Consider the following 13,604-nt stretch of genomic DNA (forward strand, 5'->3'; position numbering starts at 1 on the left):
ACGTGGGTGTGTGAGTGGTTGTTTTGCACAGTAAGTATTTATGTGAGTGGCTGTATAGATGAGTGAGTTGGAGCTTGAATGAGTGTATTTATGTGTGAATAGGTTTGCAACTGGTTCTGTGGATGAGTGGATGGATGTGTGAGTGGCTGTATGGGTGTGTGAGTAGCTCTGTTGGTAGCTGTATGGGGGAGTGAGTGGCCGTGTGAGTGGCTATATGGGTGAGTGTGTGGCTGTATGAGTGACTGCATGAGTGAGTAAATGTGTGTGTCAGTAGTTGTATGGGTCTGTGAATGGGTGTGTGAGAGGTTGTGTGGGTGTGTGAATAGGTGTATGCGAGGTTGTAAGAGAGTGTGATTGAATGTGTGATTGACTTTGTGGATGGTGTCATCAGTGATGTCATCAGTGATGGCATTTGAGACATCATCAATGATGTCATCAGTGATGTTACTGCATATGCCACAAGTGACATAATATGTGAGGTGTTAAGCAGGGCATTGAGGGAACGTAAGTTAAAGTTAGCTTAGGTAACCATAAATGCTGATTTCAATGGTTTTGTGTGAGTTAAATCTGAGCCTAACTATAACGTCCATGTAACTTTAGTTTTTTTAGTGAATTTGTACGTTTAAAAAAATTCTATTTCTTAACTATAACATCTCTCTTACATTTGTTTTTTTCAGTGAATTTCAATTGTCCTTTAAATTTTATTTTTAATTGTAACCTGTAAAAACTGTTTGCTTTTTTTAACTGATGCGACAAGTATTCCTAAAACATATATATATATATATATGTATATATATATATAAATATTTACATTTCATAGGTTTAGATTACATAGAGATTAATTTATGAAGTATTAAAAGAGACAAATTTGCACAGAAAACTTATTTTACAGGAGGTTTTAATACTGTTTCAGGAGTTGGAATGCATATGTGGCCCCTGCCACGATGTATTCCTAGAGTTGCAGTGGAGTCGCAGCTCTATCACATTATTTACACCATCAAATTGTATATTGAAGTAAGAGGTTTTGTAATAAAATACTAAACTGTGTGTTTTTATTAAATTTCATGAAAACGCAATGCTGTCATAGTGTGAAACTGATGGCGTCATGCACCCTATGTGAGATAGACAAAACAGGATTTGATTGGTTGGACACCTTTGTATTATTTGCAGAGGAAGGCCCCACCCATTTTTACTCATCCTTTTGTTGTGTTTCACTGGGAACAGATCTGTGTTTGTCTATAGCATTTTTTTTTTGTTTCACAAATCTAGAGCATGGCAGCTACTTCAGGACAGAAAGAAGACCACCAAAACAATCATTCTGACAAAAAGGAACCACCAGGAAAGAGGAAAGAAACTGTAGTGTGGACCTTTTTTGAAATTTCCATAGGGGAAAACATAAGGGGAATGCACAGAAGGTGACATGCATATTGTGCAATAAAGTATTGTCTCAGGGATCTGAGAGAAAAGATTTCTGTGGAACTCCATCCAAAATAAAGCATCTCAAACTATCGACAGTGGACGCCTTGACAGAGCACAGAGGGAAAAGAAACTCTCTCTTGGAACATCCAGAGAAGATGATTCGCAACTAGCCACTTCATCTGGCCCTGTGCTATCTATAGATCTGTAGGGGGCTGACTCTCTATATAGTGTATGAAAAAGACTATGCAGAGAGTCCAGGCATTCTGATCTTGGCACCCAGAGATAAAAAGCAGACCACCTAATGCTCTGTTTTTGTGGTGGGGAAGGCGACCAGATAGACTTGTGCTGAGCATTTGTTGTACTCACAGTATCAATAAATGTGGACACACACTTGGAAGAAAAACTGGAGACTAGTTTACAAAAATACTTCAGATTTTTTTAATACAAAGTTTAAGGCCAAGATCATCAATATACAGGAAGTACTTCTTTTGTTGTGATTTTTCCAATTTTTGAAAATGTATGCTTTTTGTGCATAATTACACACCATAAGAATGAATGGGAAAATGTTTTAAATTGCATTTAAAATCAGGCAATGCACTCACAATGCTTTCACAACTTTCACGTTCCATTTTTAGGTCAAGGTCATCGAGATGTCCTGTGGGCCAGCCAGAGAAGTTTGGGTTGCTCCCGGTTCAAGCGGGAGCAGCAGCTGAAAGTCTTGGAGCTATTTCACAATGTAGAAGCACACCGCTTGGAAATACACTGCACAGATGGACTTAATGGTAAGTCCAGTGGGTCCTTTGGAGTGTAGAGGTCAAGAGGGGCAAGGGACACTTACAGCATAGCTAGTTTTCCAATGCAGGGGCCAGAGAAGGAACGTGCAGTGCATATAGCTCAACCAAATGTCATGCATCACAGAGTATTTGGAGCCAGGAGCAGGTCATTTAGATGGTAGATGGCAGATTGCAGGTCAGCAGGGCCACTATTGGGAGTGGTTCTTGAGTGTCCTATAGTTCCTTGACTGGTGCTTGATTCTTGGCTTTTGAGAGTCTGAAGTGGACTTTCCTTCTTTGTATGTGATGTTGGGGATCCAATATCCCGGGCAATGGTGTAGTGTAGCCATTTTCATGTTGCCTTTGCACATTTGCTTCAGGCGTTAGGCCTTTGTGCGCTTTGCCCTGGATGCATTTTATTCAGCTTCGTACTGTTATTTTTTCAATAGCCAGTTCTACAGTCTTGTTTTATTCTTTATATCACACTGTTTAGCCTACTTCAGCATCGGAGTTCTCAATAACACATTCTTGCTTACTTTGTGCTTCAGTCAAGGATACAGTCTGGTACATTGCCGATAGACGTGGTAGGAGTTTCGTCTTTGGTTTGTAGACGATACATATTCTTGCGTAGGGACGTTTTGTTACCACATCGACATGTTAGTTATAAAAACACTTCCTTGTCCTAATACAGGAGAGAGGGAGATTCCGACCAGGGAACCACAACTATACACTGACTGCCCTGTTGCAGATGCTGATCCAGATCACAGGCCTTTGCTCAGGTATGAGGGTTGATGTCTTCCCAGGGAATCTGAAAGGCAAGCTTAAAGCTTAACATGCTGTGCTCGAAATAGAACTTAATTAGAGAGAACGTAATCTGTTAACACTATGATAGCGTTATTCTTATGTTTCACTCTCTTCGTTACTATTTCAATCCTACTGTGTTGTATGGTTCTGGTTATTGCGGCTCATGCCTTATTATCTAGACTGCAGTCATTTTATTAAATCAATCTATAAAACTTAAACTGCTTTTGTCATTTGTATATGAGATCATACTGTAAATGAGAGAGCTGGTTGGGATCTGAGTGACCACGACTTCCCTGAGAAGTTCTAAGAGGTCATGCGCTCGGTTTCCCAATCATCCCTTCCCTCTGGGAGAGATGAGGCACTGCTAGTTAGCCGGAGCAAAACCGGATTGAAGGTGACAGGGGTCCTTCTTAGTGGGTCAGACTTAGTCCCCCACACCAGGAATGACTCTGCTACCTATAAATCCAGTAGTCTCATTTAGGATAATAAGAGCCAACACGACAATGGTACTTCTCAGGCCCCGGTAGTTGCATTGCCACCAAACTTGGCACATTGGTAGGTTTTGTCCTTCGGTTCTATCAAGTGGATTTTGGTCAGGGTGCTTGGTCGAGTTCATTGGTCTGCAGCCAGTCAGGGAACTGAACTTCACTGGTTTCTTGCCTGTAGGTTGCAGGAGAGTGATACCTTCACTCTGAGGGAAGTTCTTGGTGATTTTTGGAAGGCTGGAAGTGCTATGTTTTTTTTTAGAGTCCTTCAGGTTTCCAGGTGACACCTCAGTGGTGATTGTCAAATCCTAGGAGCAGCAGTGTTAGGACTCGCACTAACACATGCACGCTTCTTGCTGCACCCTCACAAAATAAATCAAAGAACAATGAAACATGTCATGAATGTGTTTGCAGCACAGCGCTTCCCTGTAACTTGTGCGGAAAGCTACATTGCATGTTTGTTTATATTGATAACGGCAAGTGTTGTCCCATTTGTGAACAGTGTGCCAAGTGGTTTATGGAGACATCGAATTCCTTCATATGAATCATCAAAAGTGTTTGATGACTCATCACTAGCGTGTGTCTGATTATTCTTCACCAGAATTCCTTCATATGAATCATCAGAAGTGATTGATGACTCATCACCAGCATGTGTCTGATGACTCATCTCCAGTCTATAAATAGAACTGCCAAGGTGTTTCCTGTGCTTGGCTTCGAGTCTTCCTTCACTCACAGGTGTTCCCGGTTCAGATGGAGCTTCTGTGATTCTTTCTGGAGTCATTTCAGTGCGAGGCTTCATTGGAGCTTCCCTGTCTGGAGCGGATTACTTTCACAGCAGCTGGAGAATTTAGGAACATTATTGCATCTCCCTCAAATAATCAAAAACATTTCAGGAGAAGTCGGGTCGTGAGTAATCCCCTCTCGTTCCCATTTTCAACTTTCTCGAGTTTAGTAATCTTTTGGTGCATTATGAAAAACATTAGTCGATGCTGAGAAACCATTTATGCAAGACTATCGTCCAAAAATAGACTGAGAAGTATTTTTAAAGGCAGCATTGAAGTTAAGTGTTATGAACTCCTGAAAGCATTGCTCGATATCTAGGTGAAATTACACGTTTATTCTGATTATTTTTGGAGCAAGTCCATTGTGTGAAAATGAATAACTAAAGACAAATTCATAAGTTTGATTTCATAACGATTTTGTTGTGAGTTACAAAAGTGTGTTTTATAGATGAGCATTCAAGTGCTAATGATTATTGTTATTTTGCCGAAAGACTCTGTGATATTTGTAGCTCTTTTGTTTTTGATTTGTTTTTGGTCTTAGAAATTCCAACACCAAACCCGAGGCAACTTTCTTAGAACAACAGTGACGCTCCTTTGTGAACCAGTTTTTTTGTTTCTCTTCCCTTCTGAAATCCCTGTTCCCTATCCCTTTCCCCCAGAGTCTATTCGCTTGTTCCCCGTTCAGTTCAGATATGAGAGAATAGTGTTTAGGTTTGAGGGTTTTATTCTCTTCGCTCCCACGGAACCTGGAATTGAGGTGAGTGAACATGGTCTTGTCAAGCAGGCAGGGTTTGGCACCTTTTGTTTGGCGCAGCAGGACTTCTGTTCTCATGCCTTAGGTCCTCTTTGTTCCTAGTCTTCTTGTGTCCATTGAACCTGATCTGTAGGTCTAGGGATGCCCACTAAATGCTGCATGTATTGGGCATTAGGGGTAGTATCTGGTAGTGACCAATGGACCACCTAACTTAGGGTGGCTACACACACTAAGTGACCACTTCTTGTGGGAAGAGTCACATCCCTAACCCTCGTTGGATATTTTCCTACCATCCAAGATGGAGGGAAATGAAATAGAGAGAGTGAGGGTGGTGCAGGCTGAAGGGGGTCACTTCTATTCTGGTTAGTTTTACCACCAGTGTTCCTGCTCAAAGTGTGGGAGAAACCATCAGATGTTTCCAGCAGAGGCAGGGTCAGATTTCAAAGGCAGTCAAACTACTGAATCTAGTCAATGGTGCAGGGCTCCTGCCTGGGGAGGAGCTGTAACACCTCCAACCAGAAAGGGCTTTGTGTTCGGCCCCTGAGAGCAGAGGCTCTCACCCCAGGAGTCCAGACTTCTGTCTGGTGGTGGTAGGCTGGCTATGACCTGTCAGCATCCATGCAGGGGACACCTCTAAGGTGCCCACTGGGTACATGTTAGAATAAATCCAACACTCTTATCAGTGTGGGTTTATTATTCTGAGTTGTTTCATACCAAGCAAGCCAGTATACAGGGTGGCTATCATGTAACTCTGTAACTCGTAATGACCAGTGTCCAGCACATGCATCTGCTATGGCTTCCCTTTACCCTTACTATGTCTTAATGTTTTTCAAAGACACAGTAGGGATCTTCCTGAACAAGAGTGGCGGGAGGAGCTGACAAATACTTTACACATTGCCTCTGAGATTAGCCTGACTGCTCGTACAAAGCTACCAAGGGGGTGAGCAGGGGTTATCTTATCTTTGTGACTCCCTTAACCTGACTAGAGTGGGGGTTCCTACTTGGACAGGGTGCAAACCACTACCAACTAGAGACCCCTTTTATTACACGGTATATGGGTGAGTAAGTGCATGCGTGGATGTATGGGTGAGTGACTGGGAGCATGACTAGCTGTATGGGTGAGTGATAGGGTGTGTGAAAAGATGTATGAGTGAGTGAGTGGGTGCATGAGTGGCTGTATGTATGAGTAAGTGGGTGTATGAGTGATTGCATGAGTGAATGAGAGGGTGCATGAGTGGTTGTATGGGTAAGTGAGTGGCTGCATACGTGAGCCTATGGGTGAGCGAGAGAGTGTGTGAGTGCTGTATGGGTGACTCAGTGCGTGCATGAGTGGATGTATGGGTGAGTGACTGTGTGAGTGGCTGTATGGGTGAGTAAGTGCATGAGTGGTGGTATGGGTGAGTGAGTGTACCAAAGGTATATTGATGAGTGAATAACTGCACAAGCGGTGTATGTGTGAGTGAGTGAGAGCATAACTGCATGAATGCGTGAGTGTAACAAGTGGTGTATATACAGTTCTATGACTGCTTACATAGGGGAATGACTGAGTGTGTGTGTCAGATACTCCATGGGTGAGTGACAAGAAAACAAACTGGTGGCAACATATATGAAATACTATCTATGGAAGAAAACAGTTTCCATAATAAAAGAAGGGCATTGTTCTCTGCCTCTAGTAGTATCCTGACACATTTAATAACATATGTCTCCAAACACAATTGAAAAAGGAAAAGGACATACATTTAAGTAAGTATTATCTTTAGAAGAGTTTGAAACAAAATAGTATGCATTGCTTGTGTTGTATTACTATTTGACATTTTAGTAAAACGTATGTTCCCTCTTTTCTGTTCTTAGCCTTTATACAAATACATATACATGTACTGTATAATCATCCTTGACCAGTGGTGAAAAACAATCATATAGATTGTACAAAAAAGCCCATAACTTCACACTATTTCACTACAAATAAATGAGACTGTGATTTGCACTCACTACAATTTCTAAATTATTTTATTAAGGTCTAGTACAACACTAAACAAAACTGTGTATGATAAAAACATGTTTCTTATTATTATACCTGTTACAAAATTATGAACAAATAAAATCCACACTTGTATTTTGCACATCTTTTTGTAGACATTACCTCTGATTTGCTGAATGATGTCTTGAATAGTGATGATGCACGTAGAGAGAAGTCTGTATAGATATTTTTTCCCAGATATCATATGAACATATTTCATCCACGCTTCATTTAAAAAAAATCTTTTTTAGAGATCACCACTGATAAGCAGAATTATGTCTTAAAAAATGACTATCAATGTAGACAGAAAACTTTATAACTTTTTTCCCAGAAATACTGTGAACATATTTATCCTTACTTCATTTTTGAACATCCTTTTGTTGACATCACCCCTGGTAGGCTGAATGATGTCTTAAACAGTGATGATCCATGTAGAGAGTAGACTGTATACCGATTTTATACAAGAAATCCTATGAATTCATTTAATTCACATTTCATTTTTTGGCATCTTTTTCAAGACATCAGCTCTGATAGGCCGAATGATGTCTTAAGTACCAATAACCCACATAGACAAAAGACTGTATCCCATATTTTTTCTACAAATTGTCCTTAGAACTTTGGCTGAAGACATAATAGGTAAGAATTAGGAAGTTTGAAAGGTATTTTTTGTTTGAATTGCAGACTGCTGTCATTGCATTCCATCCAGCCAGTTGGTCTCTAAATATACAGTATAGTGTCCAGATGTAATATTATAGCCTTCATATAAAGTGATAGCTAAAGTACAGTATGTTCTCCCAAAAACTGATATTTGACCAGTTTTAAAATTTGTAATTTCAGTGTCCAATTTCAATCCATCTGCATCATTGAAACATTGATGTAATGCATCTACCACTTCTCTGCGTAAGCAATGTAGAAAATACATTTGATTTACAATTTGAAGAGGTGATGTTTTGGTTGCTCTGTTTTATTAGTTTATCAAAAGACACACTTTTAGAATTCCACACAGTTAAGTAGAGAAATCATTAAGATCGGATTTCAGTGGTAAATGATAAAATGTAATATTCACACTCATAGTTCCATTTCTAATTCAGTCCAAATATGTCATCGATATTTGCATCTTCTTCTTCTGACACTCTAAGGATCAGCATAATGCATTCCTGTGCATCTTGTTGAGCGTTTATAGTAAATACTACAAATCTACTATATTTGTCTACCAGCTCTTGAATGCCTGAAGCAGAATGTATTACAGTGCTATCACAAGATAAGCATTGAAGGCAATGAAAGAGTGTTGTACACAGTGTATTCCGTGGTTTTTCTTGAATTGCATTTACAGCATGTGGTAAAAGGAAGAGAACGTTGACACTGACATTAGCATAGCAGTTTACACCATTAGTGTTATCCAACGGGAAACCTACAATAGATCTATCATTCTACAATTTTCTTTTCTTAACATCTTTCTATTTCTCCTTGTTTACCATCTTTTCAAGAATGTGCGTTGATTCCTTTGTTAGTTTTCCCTTAGGACATAATATCAATTTTTTATAAACAGGATACTGTCCCAAATGAGGAGCATACATACTTCTTAATCTGACACAGCTGGCATCTGCACTTATCTTCTTATCATCACAATAAACCAGAAACAAACCTGACAATGTTTGAACTAGTGACAATGCTACATATGGCATTCCTTCTTAAGTGCTATACTTCTATTATAAAAAAATGCAGAATCTACACTTAACCTTTTATTTTATTTATTTACAGTTATAGTTACAACATATGCAAGACAGACAGGGAACTGTTTTCGCTGGACAAATAAGTCTTTTACAAGCAAAAATCATACAACACATCATCCAATTTTCTTCCCATCCATCAACCATGTCAAACTTTATAGCTAAGAATTCAACCTCATCACGGTTAGGGAATTCAATGAAATCAATAACTTTACCCATCACACCATTTAATAGTCCTTCTTCAACATTTAAATTACGTCTGAAAATTACTCTACAGTTTTTGCACACACATTCATACATTTCCAGTCCTGCAGTCCTGGATACAGATTATCCAAAGAGTTACATTTTTCTTGAAGTTTTCTACTCAGCAGCACTGTCCATTCTTAGTGTTCCATTTCCTCTTTTTCCAGTTTCAATAATTCTCCATTGAAATTGGTGCACTCCTGAAGAGTAGACATTAAAGAAACTATGGATTTCCCTTCTTTATATAAATTAAACAATAGCCCTGCAGTTGTGTTGTTAGAGGAAAACTGTTTCTTAATAAGTCGACTTTCTAAAGGCACTTTTTCCCTCCTTTGTCATATTGTCTACTCTACTGTCCTTTAAAATATTTCTGTAGCCCATGTCAGAGGCTTGATGCATATTTTTGACATGTTTCTTGTATTTGAAGTATTTCCAAATGTTAACATTTCCAATACTTCCCAATGAGGTCTGAGTTTCTTCATGTAAAAGAGAATTGAAACCAGGCTGTCCTTTTACATGGGTAAGTTGTAGTACTTCACCAAAAATGATTAAATGCTTTCCTCCAAACAAGACATCATATTCTGTTTTTCAAATCTGTTGCATTCTTAAGTGATCAAAGCCAACCATTTTGGGGCATATTTATACGTTCTTTGTGCTGAATTAGCGTAATTTTTTTACGCTACTTCAGTGTAAACTTAACTTTATATTTATATTTTGATGCTAGACCCGTCTAGCATCAAAATATTGGAGTTAAAGTCATTTTATCGATGCATGAAACCACCTTGCATCAATGAGATGCAAGGTAGGTGTTTTCGTCCAAAAAGTGACTCAAACCCCCTAGCCCCTTATTTATCCTCCCGTGCAAAAAAGGTGCACGGGAGGGAGGCGGGCTAAATAATTGCGCTAAGCCTGCTTAGCGCCATTATTTAATGCCTGGGTCAGGGCAGGAGTTAGGGGACATATGGACCCATTTCTATGGTCAAACACCATGGAAAGAGCCCACAGGTGCCCACACCAAACCCCTGGAACACCCCCACCCACACCAGAGGGACACCAGAGGATGGGGAGGTTTGCACAGTCTTGCATCAAAAAGTATAAATATGGGCCCAAATTGGAAAACGTGCTTACCTCGTCAATAATTAGAAGCTTCAATTTCTTCAAAACTCTTGACACCTCCTGACAATCTTAACAAGATAACTTCTGGTATTCCAGTGTATTGTCATGTTCAACCCGTAACATAAGTAGTCTATGTAAAGTTATTCCTTTGATATTGTGTGCAGCTAATCCAGTAGGTGCTGTTATTACACACAATAAGTTTGATTCTGTAGCTTTGTGTAGGTAAGTGGAGATAACTTTAATTAAAAATCTTTTCCTGGAACCAGCTTGACCACTACTACATAATAGTTTTGGCCTGAATGGTGAACAATTGCATTGTTTCGTCTCATGAAGGAATCCATGTTTTATTCTTTCTTTTACTTCAATATAAATGTCTTTCTATCCATTGTGGAGTTACGCAACTAACTGTTCCAGATCTGCAGATTCCTATCTTGCTTGCTCCATTACAGTTTCCACTTCATTCATAGCAATGCCAGCTTCATTTTCAATAAAAGGCTGTCCAATAGGATCCTTACTCAATGGCCCTGAACTTTGGCTGCTTTGAGAACTACCCTTAGCTAACTCATCAGCAATTGTTTCTTCTTCTTGTATTTCCTAATTTACCATATGTAAATAGCCTGAGAAAATTGAACACTGACTCTTTGACATCATTGAAAGAATCTTCTTAACAGTCATAGTCTCCAAGTTATTCACTACACTAAGGCTTGAACAGATAAAGAAGAGCCAAATAGAAAACTCTCTTTTGTCAGAAATTAGACACCTACGTTTTCAGTGGTTAATTAGATTTCCTTTTGTTTGATTCAGTAAACAACCATCACATTCAAGTACTGCATATTTCCATTCTTCTAGGTTTTTATTTACATTGCTTCTTTATCTGTAGTTTTGAAGAATTTCATAAAGGCAATTGTCTTCTAAATGGGGACTCCTTCTTAGATAGTATGTATCCAACTTATCTGGCTTCACAAAGTTTGTACTTTGCGGGTTAAATTCTTCTAGGCACTGAATTGCTGGGAAAGACTTTAACACTCTATTTTGTGTAGTAGCTGGGCCCAGACTTTGAGTTTGAGAATAAACTTGCAGAAAAGGATCTGTCACAGGCTTCATAGAATCCTATTTCCCTATGGGAAACATTTTCAACCTGAATGAATACAAGTTCTTAGTAAGTCCCTTTTCAGGAGAAATCTCCTCCTGCATCTCCTTAATCTCTATCATTTGTGATTTTGTAATGTATGAAATAACATACCGAGCAACAGCAATGGAGTTGTCTGCAACAAATTGTATGTCCATGTGAGCATTCCTCATTTTAAGAATCACAGGGTTATAGTCATTAGTTTATTTGGAAGCCTCTGTTATTCTTAGGTTATATATGTTCTTTGGTGATTTCTGTGTCAGTGTATGTCTGACTAAAGATAAAAAGCTGTTCACTCTTCCTTTGGAAATGACAGGTCATGGAAATCTAAACCGAGATCTTTACAGCAACAGTTCTTCCCACATCTATGTGTTTGGAAATGCAAAGCTTGTTGTCTGAAACCTTTCACCAGTGAAAGACAGTACAGATTCATCAGTGTCTGCTCCAAATGTGGGTGCGTCTTTTATCCAAAACAGCATGTAAACATGAAGAGGATCTCTTGCATGATACTCTTTCCACCAAAATAAATCAGTTACTTCTCCAAGACGAGGATTGACTTTTTTTGCAGATGAAAGCCAGCATACCTTGGATCCTTTGTTGAAATATCTACATACATTAGCGGGTTCTCATGAGAAAAGTTTTCCAGCTGCCTTTACATTGATGTCCTTTAGGTTTGAGTTCACCTCTCTCAAAAATACAAGCAGGTCATCCCACACATACTCAGCGCAACTGAGTGTCAGAAACCAGGTAGGTACACCCACGTTTCTCAGCATACATTTCAGTTCTCCATAATGACAATACCAATATTTGTTGGTGCCACGTGGGCAAGCCATGAAATTAATTATGTTGTATTCAAAGTTTTTGTTCTTTCCATGAACTTTGTCAACAAAGGGCCAGATGTATCAAGATTTTGCTTTGCAGGTCTCAAATAGCGAATTTTAAGAAATCGCTATTTCTGGCACGCAAAATGTGATGTATCAAAATTGCGAGTCAGAAATAGTGATTTCCTAATAATCACAAATGCAATTTGCGAGGTCCAAATACCGGATCACAAACAAAATTGTGATTCGGTATTTCAAAATCGCAAATTGTAAAAACAGTTACCCGGCACAGCCTGATGACATCAGAAGCAGGAAGTGAGTCAGCCCATGCTGTTTCCAGGCACCACACCCACAGGAGCAGTCAGAGAGTCACAGACCAGCCCCAGGGAGGATATTGTGTGAGCAAGCCAGGACCTAACACCAACATGGCCAATGCTGGTAATAGGAGGGAGAAGGGAGACAGGAAGAGGAAGCTGAAATTCAGTGAGCAAGAATTGTAGGTGCTCACTGAGGAGGTGGTCAGGAGCCATTACTGGCTCTTTGGGAAGAGCTCACTCCAGGTACCAGAGAATGAGAAGCGAAAACTTTGGGCTGACATCCAGACCAAAATCTGCGCAGTTGGGGTTGCGCAGCCCTCAGTGGAAGAGATACGCAAGAGGTGGTACGACCTGAGTTCCCGTGCCAAGGAGAGGGTGGCCAGCAGGCTAAAGGAGGCAATGAGCACAGGAGGCGGACCATCCACCCAGACACCCTCCACCCCCATGGAAGACCTGGTGGAGTCCACACTGCTTCCAGAAGCTGTCACTGGTGTCACTGACATTGACACTTCCAACACACCTAGCACCATCAAAGGTAAGTCCAATAATGATGTGTATCCACATATGTGCATGTACAAATGCCCCTTAGGAAATAGCAATTAGTGCAAAGCATTGTGATAAGTAGTCCATTCCACATCTTACATGCGGCACAACAATGCCTTATGGGAGTGGTAGTCCACAAACCTGAGCTGAAAATAGCACATAGATAGCAATTAAGTATACAGACACACAGAAGAAAAACACACACAATTCACAGTGATACAATGTAAGTGTACATGTATTACCATTGTGCAACGCTTGGAGATACATTCATAAATGACATGCTGCACATTGTTGTTGCAGATGGCTCAGGCCCAGCAGGAGCAGAATGTGCCAATGTGGGGGATGGAGAAACACAGCCACTGTCCGACTCAAACACCAGTGTGTCATTGTGTATAGCACCAATCAGACGCAGGGCAAGGGTGTTACTACTCCACGACTTGAACCTGGACTCCGATGAAATGCCGGATGAAGGCCACACACCACATCCAGAAGCTAGATCCACAGGAAGGCAGCAGTCCCTGCCCCAGAGTCACTCAACTCCCCGCAGGAGGCCTCACGATGCAGGCACACAGCACACAGATGAAGGCAAGGGCCCATCAATCTTTGGCGGCCTTGATGCATCCATGCTCAAAGTACAGCGCCTGCAATGCAAAAACATGAGGGCAATGCAC

This window comes from Pleurodeles waltl, chromosome 1_2, assembly GCF_031143425.1.
Source record: "Pleurodeles waltl isolate 20211129_DDA chromosome 1_2, aPleWal1.hap1.20221129, whole genome shotgun sequence".
NCBI classification, from domain to species: Eukaryota; Metazoa; Chordata; class Amphibia; order Caudata; family Salamandridae; genus Pleurodeles; species Pleurodeles waltl.